The sequence below is a fragment of the Galleria mellonella genome, unplaced genomic scaffold, assembly GCF_026898425.1.
Source record: "Galleria mellonella isolate WM207_F2 unplaced genomic scaffold, CSIRO_AGI_GalMel_v1 utg962, whole genome shotgun sequence".
Taxonomy (NCBI): domain Eukaryota; kingdom Metazoa; phylum Arthropoda; class Insecta; order Lepidoptera; family Pyralidae; genus Galleria; species Galleria mellonella.
In genome coordinates this window covers 212,675-226,955 of record NW_026442180.1, presented here as the reverse complement: position 1 = coordinate 226,955, position 14,281 = coordinate 212,675, and the positions used below count along the sequence as shown (strand labels likewise).

Below are 14,281 nucleotides of genomic sequence, written 5' to 3'. Positions count from 1 at the left end.
CCAATTATGGTCATTTCTTCTTACATATAATAATAGTTTTAGTTTTGTACTAATTTACTTTTGTTGGAAACTAGCTTTTATGTGCGATAAAATCTAAGAGAGGAATAAATTGCAATAGGCCATAGACCATAGAGTTGTCAAGGGTATTTTTTTATCGTTCGTTTTTTTTTATACAACTTAGAATGGCAAACAATTTGACGGCCCACCTGATGGAAAGTGGTAACCGTCGCCTATAGACATGAGCAGTACTCAAGGGTTATTCCTCTGTACCCAGTAAATTCACGCCATATCCCACCCTTCAAATCGAAACACAGCCATGCAAACACAACTGCTTCACGGTAGAAACACGAATGGGACAGAGGTACTCAAGCAATCGACTTTTGTACAAAGTCTCCCTCTGATTTATTTCCTTCTACATTTTATTGTTTGTTCTTTTTTTTTTTACAAGATGTTACTCCGCTACCTATATTGTCGATTACCAATAATATTTTCTGATCCATTTTATATTACAGTATTTGGTATAAACTAAAATTACTAGAATTAGATCATATAGTAAAAAAACATTAGGCGATTTTGAGTTTTAGTAATTACACTAAAAGATTAAAATATAAATTCTTTTGGCATATTTTGAATGTTGAGGACTTAATATACATACACTTCTATGTTTTGATATTTTTTCTTGTTCATACAAAATGTACCTATTTGCAATTTATTTATTGTTTGCATGGTGACATTAAAATGCGCAAATAAATTTCCTTGGCAGATAACATCTAGATGTTAGTGCCGTTGACCCGTTCAATTCGTCAGTCATAGGAGTCATAGCGCAGACTGTTATGTAGTGTAGTAAACATTTCATGATATTTTAATAGAGCTCGAGCTATAACGGTTATTAACTGGTTTTTAAACGATAATATTTAGTTATTTTAAGAGCGCCCCGCGTTTTGAGATGTATCATGACCGTCCCGATTAGCAAATTTGGCGTTGATTTATTATACATTACCAAAAATATCATTTAAGTACTTATTTAGTAAGTGTCAGTGTTTTTTTTTTTACTTTCAACAATGTTTTTATTGGTTTTTTGAAATTTTTCTCTGGTATTCTATAGGCGCCGTGTGGTCCCGGCATAGAATAGGCTATCCTTTCCTTTCCCATGAGTGTCGTAAGAGACGACTAAGAGAACTTTATGCTTGAGGGATGGTCAGCAGCGTCCCTCTTAAAACATCAGTGAGGCCTACCTGCGGTTGCCAACCCGCCTGCCAAGCGTGGCAACTACTGGCTAGGATGCTAATGACTTTGTTTTCATAGTACATACTTCGAGATCTAATACCCTATAATACTCTGAACACAGCCAGTGGTGGGGAGCCACATTTATTTTCCACGCCCTGCAACGTAAAAAAATGTGTATGAAACATACCGAATGTATCCACATATTGGGAAAGTGAAGGTTTGCAACTCGTGCAAGTAACAAGCAGTCAGCCAACCGTGCCGTGTACACAACGAACCTTAATCGACAATTGTTAATTAGAGTAACATTATAACGTGTTTATTGTTTAGATTATATTATATTTATTTCTTGATCACTGCTGGCTGTAGGTACTTTATAAATTATCACCACTAAAATTGTACATACATATATATATATATATATATATATATATATATATATATATATATATATATATATATATATATATATATATATATATATATATATATATATATATATATATATATCTATCTGTCACGCCTGTCTCCCATTAGGGTAGGCAGAAACAACGGAACGCCAAATGCTTCGATTCAAACAAACCTCTTTCGCTTCTTCCACACTCATCAACCTTTTATACACGCTCGCCGGTTACGGGTACATTTAATTTGGCCCTTCTTCAGCACGTCGCCTATTTGATCAACATACGTCCGTCTAGGGCGGCCCCTACCTACATCTCCATTCATTCTTGCTCGATTTATCTCTTTCGTAATTATTCTTTCATCCATCCTCTCCAAATGGGCAAACCATAACGAAAATTTGACAAACAACACTAAAATTGTAATGGTGATAAATTCGAGTCCATACTGGTATACACGCGACGGATGAGTTATGGAAGTGTTGTTAAAGTCTAAAGGTTGTATGAAAGGATAGAGTACTTGATTACTTGACTCTGCTTGTCCTGGGAAGAGTCTGGCGTAACTTTTTTGATGCATGGTTCCTGTCGCTCCTTGGATTATAGCGGCATTGCCGACTTACTGCACCCCATACCTCTCAACCGATGCAAACCTAAACCGTACATATTCTGTAGATATATGGCGCGGTCAGTATGGGATGATAAATAAAGATATAGTTTTGGCCTATTCACAAGGATCTAATAAGTTTCCATGGGGAAAGAAACCGCGAGGATACCGACCTAATATTACCACATAGCTCTATTTTTTAATGAAATGATAACCCCGTTGACACTATCGGTATACATTGATGGGGTACCAGTAAGAGATGATAGAATAAAATGTAAAAGCAGGCCAGTTAGCTCATCATGATAAATACACCTGAACACCTAGAATTCAGCACATTGGCTTCCAGGTGTAGCCCATAGAGATCGGCAGCGCGCGCGTAATACCTCTGGTATTGCAGGCGTTCATACGCTACGGTAACCGCTTACCATTAGGTGGGCCGTATGCTTGTTTGCCACCTCAGTGGTATAAAAAAAAAGTATATCGCTAGCAATGGCACTGTTAGTCCCCATTACTAACAATAACTCCTCTCCCTCCCCCCTCCCACCTCGACAAATATATTGGTCGCATGTTTATATAATGACCGCCACACGGATATACCGATATTGTTTATTTATTATGCGAGGATTATCAATGACAGTTGGACGAGAAATGTCATCGAGGCAGTAATTCAATTAAATCATCCGTTATCGCAGTGCTTGCACAGCGGGCATCTTATCAGTCACAAGACTCGGTGACGTCACTCTATTATCTATCTAGAATAACGAGTATATACCTTGCCAATTATATATTTTATTCATTGTTGGTAAATATATATTGTGTGTATTTTTTTTTAATGGATGATAATGAAATGGTTAACCCACCAGCGCTATCGGTATGCACCGGCGGGGCACCAGTGAAGGATGATAGGCGAGGATGAAGTAGGTCAGTTAGCCCATCGTGACGAATTCAACAAGAATTGTTCACGATGGTTTCCAGGGGGAATCACGTGGAGGTCGACCTAATAAGGCATATTGCTAGCAATGCGGCTGTCAAATTCCGTTGGTAACAATTCCTTTCCCCCCGCGTTAAAAGTATTTGCATACCACGTCGATAAGGTTCAACAATTAATGTAGATATAATACGTAATCATTATATTGATTAGGCATAAAAATAATTAAGGATCGATGATTTGATGTACCAGCGCTTCATTGTGGCGACGTGTTTGTATTTGTGGTCTGTATATTAAATAAGGACAAAATTTGATGTCAGTTTAATCGAAATCAAAAAGTATTAACTGTGCCGAGGACTTTGGTTTCTAATGATCATTTCAGCCATTATTCGTCCACTTCTGGACATAGGCCTCCTCTCAGTCTATTGTTTTTAATACATTGCTTAAATTGATCTAATCTCACTGATACATACGAGTATAATAAAATTTGTAACTGCGCGATATCTCTGCATGGGAGATATTTAAAAAAAATGTTATGAGAGATCTTGATAAGAGCAATAGAAACGAAAACAACAATTTTTGGAAAAATTGTACGTTTGTTACATCATCATACAAAAGTACTTCGCGAAATTGGATGTGACTTTACAGCACGCACAACTAGATTGTTCTATTTATTTATTTATTCTTTATTGGCTACGTTATAAAAAATTATCGGTACAAAAGGCGGACTTAATACTGTATAACATTTTCTCCATATCAACCTTTGGCAAAACAGAAATATAATTATGCGGTGACAAATTGATAATTGGCGTAGATAAACAATAACAGACGTGTCCATTATTGATTTATAAATTATATAATAATAATAAAATAAAAATTAGTTTATTCATCTCCACAAATTACAATGTATAATAATATTACATTTTACTTTATACAAAATAAAAGTATCATAATTTGTGGGTGATCTGGAGCCTAAACTAAGTAGTAAATTGTATCTTAGACACCAGTTCCCCCCCCATATAAAGTATTGACAATTCAAAGTAAAAGGTAGTTGCGTGGAGTAAAAATAAATATGATTTAATATTAGAACAAAGATCGCGCGTGCGTGCGTGTGCGTGTATGTGCGTGTATGTGTGTGTGTGTGTGTGTGTGTGTGTGTGTGTGTGTGTGTGTGTGTGTGTGTGTGTGTGTGTGTGTGTGTGTGTGTGCGTGTGCGTGTGTGTGTATGTGTTATATTATATGTGTTGTATTTGATCTAAAAATATATTTGTTTTATTATACCCTTCCTTTTCTATTGTTTTAATTAATTATGTACTTAAGCGTAGATAACGCTGTTATACACTAATAATAAAACTAATAACACATACAATGGACAATTATTGTACATTATGATCTATATGATCTTATAATAATCTTATAATATACTTACATTAGAATACATTAAATTAATACTATTTACATATACATATATGCATACATAACAGGTAGCGCATGGTTTCCTTAAAAACCACCTATTTCAATCATAACTCCCAGAGTGAGACTTTGTACAAAAATCGATTGCTTGGATACCTCTGTCCCATTCGTGTTTCAACCGTGAAGCAGTTGTGTTTGCATGGCTGTGTTTCGGTTTGAAGGGTGGGATATGGCGTGAATTTACTGGGTACAGAGGAATAACATCATGAGTCCTCAGGAATGGCAACGCATGGGGGATATCATGGGCGAAACAGTATACTCTGTTATGTCCATGGTACTGCTCATGTCTATAGGCAATGGTTACCACTTTCCATCAAGTGGGTAGTCAGCTTGTTTGACATTCTAAGTTGTATAAAAAAACAAAATTACGAGCAATATTGTCTAGTATAGTCACCGATCGATGGTGAAACTTTTTTAGTTTTTTTTTTTATTTATTTCTTTAATACAAATTTGAATTTAGAACGTGGAATTTTGTATCTCTATTAGGTAAATATTACTTAACATCAAGCAGGTTTACATACATATACATAAAAAAGTCGGTAACACATTGGTAACACTTCTAGTGTTGCAAGTGTTCATGGACAACTTTTTAGCCACTTCCCATCACGTGGACTGTTAGATCGTTTATAATTATAATCATTTTTGATTCAGACTACAATTTGGTTCATTATGTTAGTAATAATTTTCTTACAAATTATGTTAGTAAAAAAAAGTAAGCATACAACTAAAGTGAATTACTCAAATGTGAGCCAGCCGACTAGATCAGCATCTGAATGAAATGCCTAATTATAGACGAGTTGTGTTTCTCGCCTATTACTTTTAGAATGCTGCTGGTACTTGTCCTAACTCTATGTAGGAATGATGCAATTTAGCTCTTAAAAATACGAAAAAAAATTGTTTGTTGCCAACTGCTCTGATTTAAACAAACCATTATTATTTAGCATTTTTTAATTTGCATCATTAAGCATTGTTTTCAAGCGTACGTCAGTGGTGCTTTTGTTCCGCAATTTAGCCCCTAATTTGCCAACACTAGCGAACTCCCGACTCATCAGTTAGCGCTTTATCAACACATTTCCGTGTTTTCCACAAGTTTTCACATTGAACGCGTAATGACTTGCAAATTATTCATTTCGGTAGTTAGTGTTTACTGATTACATACATCCGCATCCTAACAACTATGAGGCTCCGTATATATTTTAAAAAAGTATACAGCAGAGATTGCCATAATGAATTTTCAAAACGTATCATATATTAAAAAAAAATTATAAGAATAATACCACTATAGGTATCATATGCGATTTTTTAATTATAATAATACCTTTTATAAGGTGCAAGGATTGAACGAATTCATGAATTTTTGGGAGACTTTGTACAAAAGTCGATTGCGGGTACCTCTGTCCCATTCGTGTTTCTACCTTGAAGCAGTTGTGTTTGCATGGCTGTGTTTCGGTTTGAAGGGTAGGATATGGCGTGTATTTACAGGGTACAGAGGAATAACACCTGAGTCCTCAGGAATGGCAACGCATGGGGGTATCATGGGCGAAACAGTACACTCTGTTATGTCCATGGTACTGCTCATGTCTATAGGCGACGGTTACCACTTTCCATCAGGTGGGCCGTCAGCTTGTTTGCCATTCTAAGTTGTATAAAAAAAGCATGTATCCACTTCCCATCAGCAGTGCTGGGGGCTTGTTTCCCTTTCCAAATTATATAAAAGACATACCTTTATCTTATAGATAGTCTCTGGATTTTTACTTAATCTTTTAAATGACAGTTTATTTTTTTTTTTTTATTAAAAGGGACTACTAATAAAATAAACAAATATTTAAAAAAAATGTGTTATTCTCTAATGTTATTGTTTAGTATATATAATATTTTATTTTTGAATGACCAATTTTGAAAATAACAACAATCTAGGTCAGATAAATAAACAGAGACCAATATGCCACATGTTAAACTCGGTAACAGTTATACGTATCTAGGCGAGTGTCACAAAACTTTACCAGCCATAATATATAACATATATTACAGTCAATCATAATATATCACCCCGATTTAGAAACCTTCAAACTGTCTGTCGGCTGTTGTAATCATTGACGGAGCAACGAGAAATGTACGCGCCACCGCTGTTGATTTGTTTTCATAATATTCCATTATTAATATTAATAAGTATATGGAGTGAGTGGATATATATAAATATAAAAACAGTACGTCTTTACTGTAAGAATAACCTTATGTTATTCAATTCAATTCAATAATTTATTGCTATTACATGTTGTAACAATATAGGTCTCAAGTTATTAAAAGTAAAGAATCAACACGAACCCTGGAAGGGCACAGCGATCACATTAATAAATATTACATAAAGTATATAACTAAATTTTTACATTATATATATATGTATCGTCGATTAACATAAAATAAATAAAACATTATTACATTGAAACAAATAGGTACAAATACAATTAAATTTTTTCATTGAAAAATTCCTGTAGTGTATATAATAACTTTTTGTAATTAAATATTTTTTTTTAGAGATATTTTAAACTTTTTAACTTCGTCAATCCAATCCATTATTAACTTGAAATCTGAATTCTAGTAAAAGTTGTCGTGTGTGCTTTGTCAAGTCAGTAATAACGTGTTTATGTCAAATAGTTGCGATCAAGGTAAGAGTATAATGATTCCTATCGATAAATATACTTACATAAAACCTTTTTTACTGCCTTTCAATAGTTGCAGTTTTAATAAATTTATTATTAAACAATAAGTAAACGAGTTGTGATATGTTTCTCGTAGGTGTAGTGTAAAATATGCATTATTCAGCAGGTACCATGCTCAATCTCAATTAGCGACGTAACTTCACACTTGTTGGTTATTTCCTTTCCTTTACAAATGTGCTTTTTATTATTTGTTTATTTGTGTCTTCGTTACTACGCCAAAACTACTAAGTATTTTACAGTGCGGTTTCAGAGAAATTTTCTCCTACGAGCTCCCATCCGAGGTTTTCTCTAGAAATTGCAGTATGGGGTTCTTCAATAATGGCGTTGCAAAGTTTCTTATTGGTCGTCAACGCACACGTGACACTGCTGGCGTTGCAGGCGTCCATAGGCTACAGTGACCAGTTTACCATCAGACGGGCTATATGATTGTTTGCCACCTTTGTGTTATTAAAAAATATGGATATTAATTGATGTAAACATATTTCGGTTTATTCATATTCAATCATAAATAACGGGCAATAAATTAATATTTATGAAGCTCATTGTGCTACTATTTTTGCCTGCAATTTTAATGCGTCGAGTTTCAAGCTTTCTGATTAGTCGTCTTGTGTAATAATAATATAAGATCATGTCGCACACGCGTTATGTTTAAAAAAATAACAGAGTTATCGTTTAGATTTAGGCACAAGTTATGTATACATGTTAAGGTGAACACGACAAGAGTTGCTGTTAATTCCTCATTCAATTCCGATTAAAGAAGATACGCTTTTATTGCGCCGGTTTGTATAACTCGATGCCGAGCAACGTCAATGTTGGTTCTTGTTCTCGCTTCAATGTCAAACGAGATTTCAATCTTCAAATTAGACCATATCGAACAAATGCGACTCACAGTTTATAATAATAGAGTTCGATATTGCTTACTGGTTTATGGTAAACGTTTTTGCTTCGTCGCCTGCCGATAGAGGCGGTAACACGAATCCGAGGCACGTTTTCTTTTATGTGTTTTTCTTATTGAATCTATAACACGCTGCTTTGAAATAAAAGCTACTTTTATTAATGTTATCAACTTAGCATTCTGCATCGGTCCTCTAATGTGGAGTATTGATTATACAGCAAAAATGACATACCTGCAAAATAATAGCTTCACTGCATCTGTACTGACGAAATTTTTTAGTCAACGTACAAATCTAATGTCACAGACATCAACCTGCGCAGCTATAATTTGGCACTTAGTCACAGTCGGTCGACAGCGTTTTTGTGTACCATATTAATAATGGTGGAAATCAAATGGCAGTTTTATAATAATCGTATAAAATATACGGTAGCGTACTGAATATAATAGCCACTATGAGAAGTGTTGAATCTCCGTTTATAGTTGAGGTCTCACAAACAGTCACTATGTGTAGCATAATTGATTACGAACACATGACGACACTACGCCGCGCCGTATATGCGGTCCATTTGAATGCCGGAAACGGTGAGACATGTTTGGAACAATATAGTATTTGATGACCTTAATATGCGCCCTTTTTCTAGTGTATAAATCGATCCTGATTCTGAAATTCTCGCTCTGCTTTTGTGCAATTTATTGTTGTCGAAGATTTTTTCAATTGTTCCGTATAGTGTATATTTAAGGGCGCCCAGCGGGATCCTAAAATGCCAATTTTTCGCTAAGCGCTTTAGAGAGCGATTGCTAAGCTGTCTCAGCGTTCTTTTGTTTAATCTAAGTGAGACACAGCGTAAGTGATCGATTGGTCTCAGTGCACGCTCGGTTGATGATTGTGTTACGCTAGTGAGCCTGCTACTGCGACGTGAATCTATACCGATAAACTGCTACCAGACTGCCACATAAACATCTGTTGATATTCTTAACTTTGTTTCAAAGTGCTTACTCGCTCAATGCAAATAGACATAAACTTACCTAAAACTACTATAAAATTACCACTATCTAGACATCTCACGAAACTTTCAAGGGAATTGAATATAATTATTGATATAAACTTAAATCGATGATTTTTTTTTCATAAAGGTACAGATAATCTGGTATCATATACGATGCTATTGACGTTACATGATAGGATAATAAAAGAACAATGTCTAAGTAGATGATAAAGACAGAATAATATATTCCGAGTGATATTATATAGTAGTATAGCGTAGGGGCATGAACTCCTCTCATACAGAACACAATTTTTTTTATACCACTGAGGTGGCAAACAAGCCTACGGCCCACCTGATAGTAAGTGGTTACCATAGCCTATGAACACCTGCAATACCAGGGGTATTACGCGTGCGTTGCCAACCCTGAAGAAACCTCTTTACCCCCCTTTTGAACAATGGAGAAGCTGAAGGCTTTTGCGATATGGGCATACTCTCGTATTTTGGAAATCTTTTGGCGTGACCGAGTCGCAAATATTGAAGTATTAGGTAGGATTATACTGAGGAAACTTGATTACAATGTACCAACTAGAGTGCCGCGGCATCGTTGCAATCTATTTAAAAATGCAGCTTGCCGAACAAACTTGGCTCGCGAATCACCTATCGTCCGCATAACGCGTCTGTACAACGATATTATAAAAACCAAGCCTGAACTTGATATTCACAACGATTGTCACTCTGTGTTCATGGATCAATTAAAATGTTGATGTACCTCGCCATTACATTATATTTATTTATAATTTATAATAATTTAAATACAATTTCCATTAATTATATTATATTATTATTCATATTGTTAATATTTTTACTTATATAATGACTTTTAATAATTTAATTATATTTTAATGTTTATCAAACTCAAGGCATGCTGTGGTTGCCTATAAATGTAAGAACAGTTAGATCTAATCTACCAGTGTATTGTATTGAAATGTTTAGCTGTATCTTATGTTGGTAATCCTATAAATATATAAATAGATTAGGAAAAAGTTGGAGCTTATGAACACCGTTAGGCGTTGGAAAATGTCGTATTTTGGTCACGTCATGAACAATGATAAATACAGAATATTCCAGCTAATCATCTAAGGCAAGATTGCTGGTAAAAGAAATGCCGGAAGGAGGCGGCCCTCCTGGTTAAAGAATCTGCGAGAGTAGTTTAACTATAGCACCTCGCTCTACAGAGCAGCCGCTTCAAAAATTAAGATTGCCCTTATGTTTTCCAACCTCCAATAGGGATGCAACTCAAAGAAGAAGGTTTCATGTAGTAATCCTGAACACATTGAAAAATACCGAAACCTAGTCTTTGTAATCGCACGTGGTTACCATTGCCTTGATTGGTTCCGTTGTTCCGTACACAATTAATCATTGCCATTTGCCACCAGACTATTCAATTGATCGTTCAACCCAAACTGGTCGAGTCGAGCGTGACCAGCGGAAAACAGCAATTAAGTAAATGGCGCATTTGTACGTGTGTCGCCGACAATCCGATACTACCACCATGCCTCGTTCTCATATTGTTACTCGTAATGCTGGTACACTCGCTTAATATAATAACACATAATTACTTTGCTGTTGGTTTCACATTTATTTCATATGAGCAATTCTTATTTTCTATTTTAAAATAAGTAAAAAGTCTTTTATTTCTTTTCAATAAGTTCCATGTAATATTATAAAGCCATTAGTTATAATTAATTTTTTCTGTCTGAGCCATTTGTTTAGTCTGTTGAAGCGTTCAAGTTTTCCTGCAGATCACTTCTTTAAATATCATAAAGATCGTGGTACAAGTGTATTTTATTTTACATCTGATCTTTGAAGTTCAAAGTTCTATATACTCTTCTGTGAACTTTCATCATAATACCTACCCACTACTATATTTATACGATCCCCGCAAGCAAACTGATCTCCGTTAAAAAAATTAATAATAAATTATTTTAATTAACAGAAAGCAGTCTATATGATACAACAACATTAACAGGTGTAACTTGAGATTACGGCCGATTATCCCAGATTCAACATTCTCTCGGGTTATGGAGGTTACACCACTTACTTTAAAAACGTGACGTGATTCTGAGAATACTTATATTAGCATCTTTCCTCGTACCTGACAATAGGAAATCCGTGTTATGGGAAAATGAAACTCGGGGAAAATTGTTCATGGTTGTTAATATTATAGATAATGGCTGGTTTTAACCAAATCAAGATTTTCTCTCACATATTTGAGGCAAATAATGACACATTTCTTTAGGATTTTAATGTAAAACATTTAAATTTTATTGAGCGACAGAAGCTCGCAATCACGCTAAACATAGTTCGTATTGACCGATTAGTTGCTATCAGTCGTGGCTCCGGCGCCATCACCATCCGCTGATAACTCATTGACTCATTCATGTTACAAAAGTGTAACAAATTAATGACAACAAATGGAGCATATGATTTGCATATGATCAGCTGTGTAATGTGTCTGCTCTCTCGGCTTCTTCGGCTTTCTCGTCTATCAATAACTGTATCATTTGTTCCACTAGTTTTTTTTTACTATAATCGCCTCGCTCAACATCTCTTTTCAACACCTTCATAGTTATTAAACTGCTGTGCCGATTAACTCCGAGTCAATAATTTACTATCTTGCTGTCTTTGAACATCTGTTTTATTGGATTTCTCTGAGGCCCTACGGGCGAAGCTTTGCAGACCGTAAAAGTTTCAAGGTAACGGATTAGAATGATTTGGCTGCTCGCCAACATTCCCATCTCAGCGTAGGACCCGACCAGTCAGTTCAGCTAGTAGCGAACTAGCTGTACATCAAACATTGTTAGCTTATTAGACGATACGAGCAGTACGTAACAGGTAGTGAACATTTAAACATCTGGCGAGCGTTCGTGCACATAACTCGATTCATGTTTTCACAGACTACCTATAAATAGCTAATTTATGAATCTTCGAAGTAATTAGTCACGATTTTGCAATATCTATCTTGGTGATTGTTGTACATAATTGTCTTCTATATACTGCTTTCTTTTTTACACTCAGAAATATATGAAAAAGAATTTTTATATTGTAGTTTTAAGAATATAATTATTGTTTATCAGCAATTTAATAAAAAATAATATATATATATATATAAAATATAAAAAATATATATATATATATATATATATATATATATATATATGTTATATTATCCAAATTAATCAACTGTGAAGGAGATCGTATTCGCACAAACAACACACCTGGCAACACGCGAAGGACGATCTCTAGAAGTAATCTGTAATTATTGTTTATTTCAATAATTAGTTGGCACAGATTTACAATTAAAATTGCAAACATCCTTTTATATGTGTTCGTATTCTTAGAATAATAAATTATATTTAATATTATTTATTGCAGAAATGTGAAGATTTGCCTGAGCCCAATGCGGTGGGTAATCAATATAATGACTGGCCGGTGCCTGTTGCCGCCTGTGAATCGATAGCCAGCTTTGTAAGTTTTCATTTTTTGATATTATAACTTAAGAATACCAAAGAGAACTTTAAATAAAGTCGTCTGCTTTAGTAAATCTGTCGCAAGCTAACTTAGTCAGGTCCTCGCTCTCGTCACAGTCGCTCATGATTAAGGATCCCGAATTGGTCCCGAAATCAGAGCGAGTGAATCGAGCTTTCTCGATATAATTACACATAAATTAGACCGGAAGTTAAATTTATTATTTCCATTAAATCTATCTAATTTCTGTCACCAAATATTCTTCGATTTCTTTTTGAACAGTAAGTTATGACAATATAACTACTGAGTACACAATCAAGGATAATCAATGTATAGATATTTGTAAGTGTTCATGGTATGCGGTGACCACTTATCAAATTAACTCTATTTCTACTGTTATCGTTTTAATTAAGAAAAAATATTTGAATTAGAAAAATTATTTGCGTCCATCAGTTATAATCTGAAATAGCCGATGTGGAATGAATAGTTAAAATTGGTAATAGAATGATTATTTGAGCTTTTCTTTTACCATTATATAAGCCATAAAGCACAACTGGTGGTTTACAACAACTCCATAGATATCTCCGCTCTGGTATTTGCCAGTGAGAGTTGGATATAAAATAATGAGAAAATCGACAATTCTCTTGTTATAAAGGAATAATAATTGCAGCAGTAAATTTTATTACGTCTGTGTCAAATCTTGATGGCTTAATGTTGTTTAATGAATGACAAATTATGATGCAATCACCATAACCTTCTAGATAATCATAATCTTTTCGACTTAGCTTAACGTTATATGATTTGCTCATAGTCCTGTCATTATCTATGTTACTTACCTAAACGTGTTAAGTTAAAACATGACAGCGCTTTTATGGTTTCCTATAAATTGATGAACTGACAGCCACATCCAATATTTGTCCAGTGTCCTCTCAACATTTCTGTGGCTTCACAGACATGTGATTTTAATTAAAAGATTACCTCATTTCCATAGAAAATTAGAAAAGTATCAAATGTAATTTTGGATTATCTTATACTTACTTTTTTCTGGATAGTTGAAGAATGTTTTGACGTATACTTATACCTGGGCGTCATTAACCACGGACCGTTCATTTGCAGACTAATGACTCCGGCAGCTATGCGACTGTGCCACGACACGCCCGTTCGAAGGCGATGCAACCCTGATGCCAAAATAATCACTCCATATTTTACTTGATTAGTATATTTTTAAATATTACCAAATTCATTTACAAGTGCGTTGTTATTAACACACATGTGAAGTGAAGTGTTTGTGTTGGTGTGGTGTGTTTGTATCTGGACAATGTCTATCTACAGATCCTAAGAATCTGACACTATCCACTAATTCCACTGGTTGATTTTGATAATTTATATTCATTTTCACAGATTTTGAATGATATGTGCCAAATTGATTTAAATTAATTTTTAAATTATTTTCTGCATTAATTTGTGTTTCTAGGATCTTTATTTTTACATTTTATTAATATAGTTGTATCGTCAGCTATAGTAT

General features: G+C 34.6%; 1 long non-coding RNA gene across 1 annotated transcript in view; it reads left to right on the top strand.

Annotated features, from left to right (window-relative positions):
• Positions 1 to 14,068, top strand: part of LOC128202452 (uncharacterized) — a 39,548-nt gene extending 25,480 nt beyond the window's left edge. Inside the window, exons 2-3 of the long non-coding RNA XR_008253791.1 lie at positions 12,664 to 12,756; positions 13,873 to 14,068. This is a non-coding gene — a long non-coding RNA (uncharacterized LOC128202452). The remainder of the gene's footprint in view (positions 1 to 12,663; positions 12,757 to 13,872) is intronic.
• Positions 14,069 to 14,281: the final 213 nt, after the last annotated feature.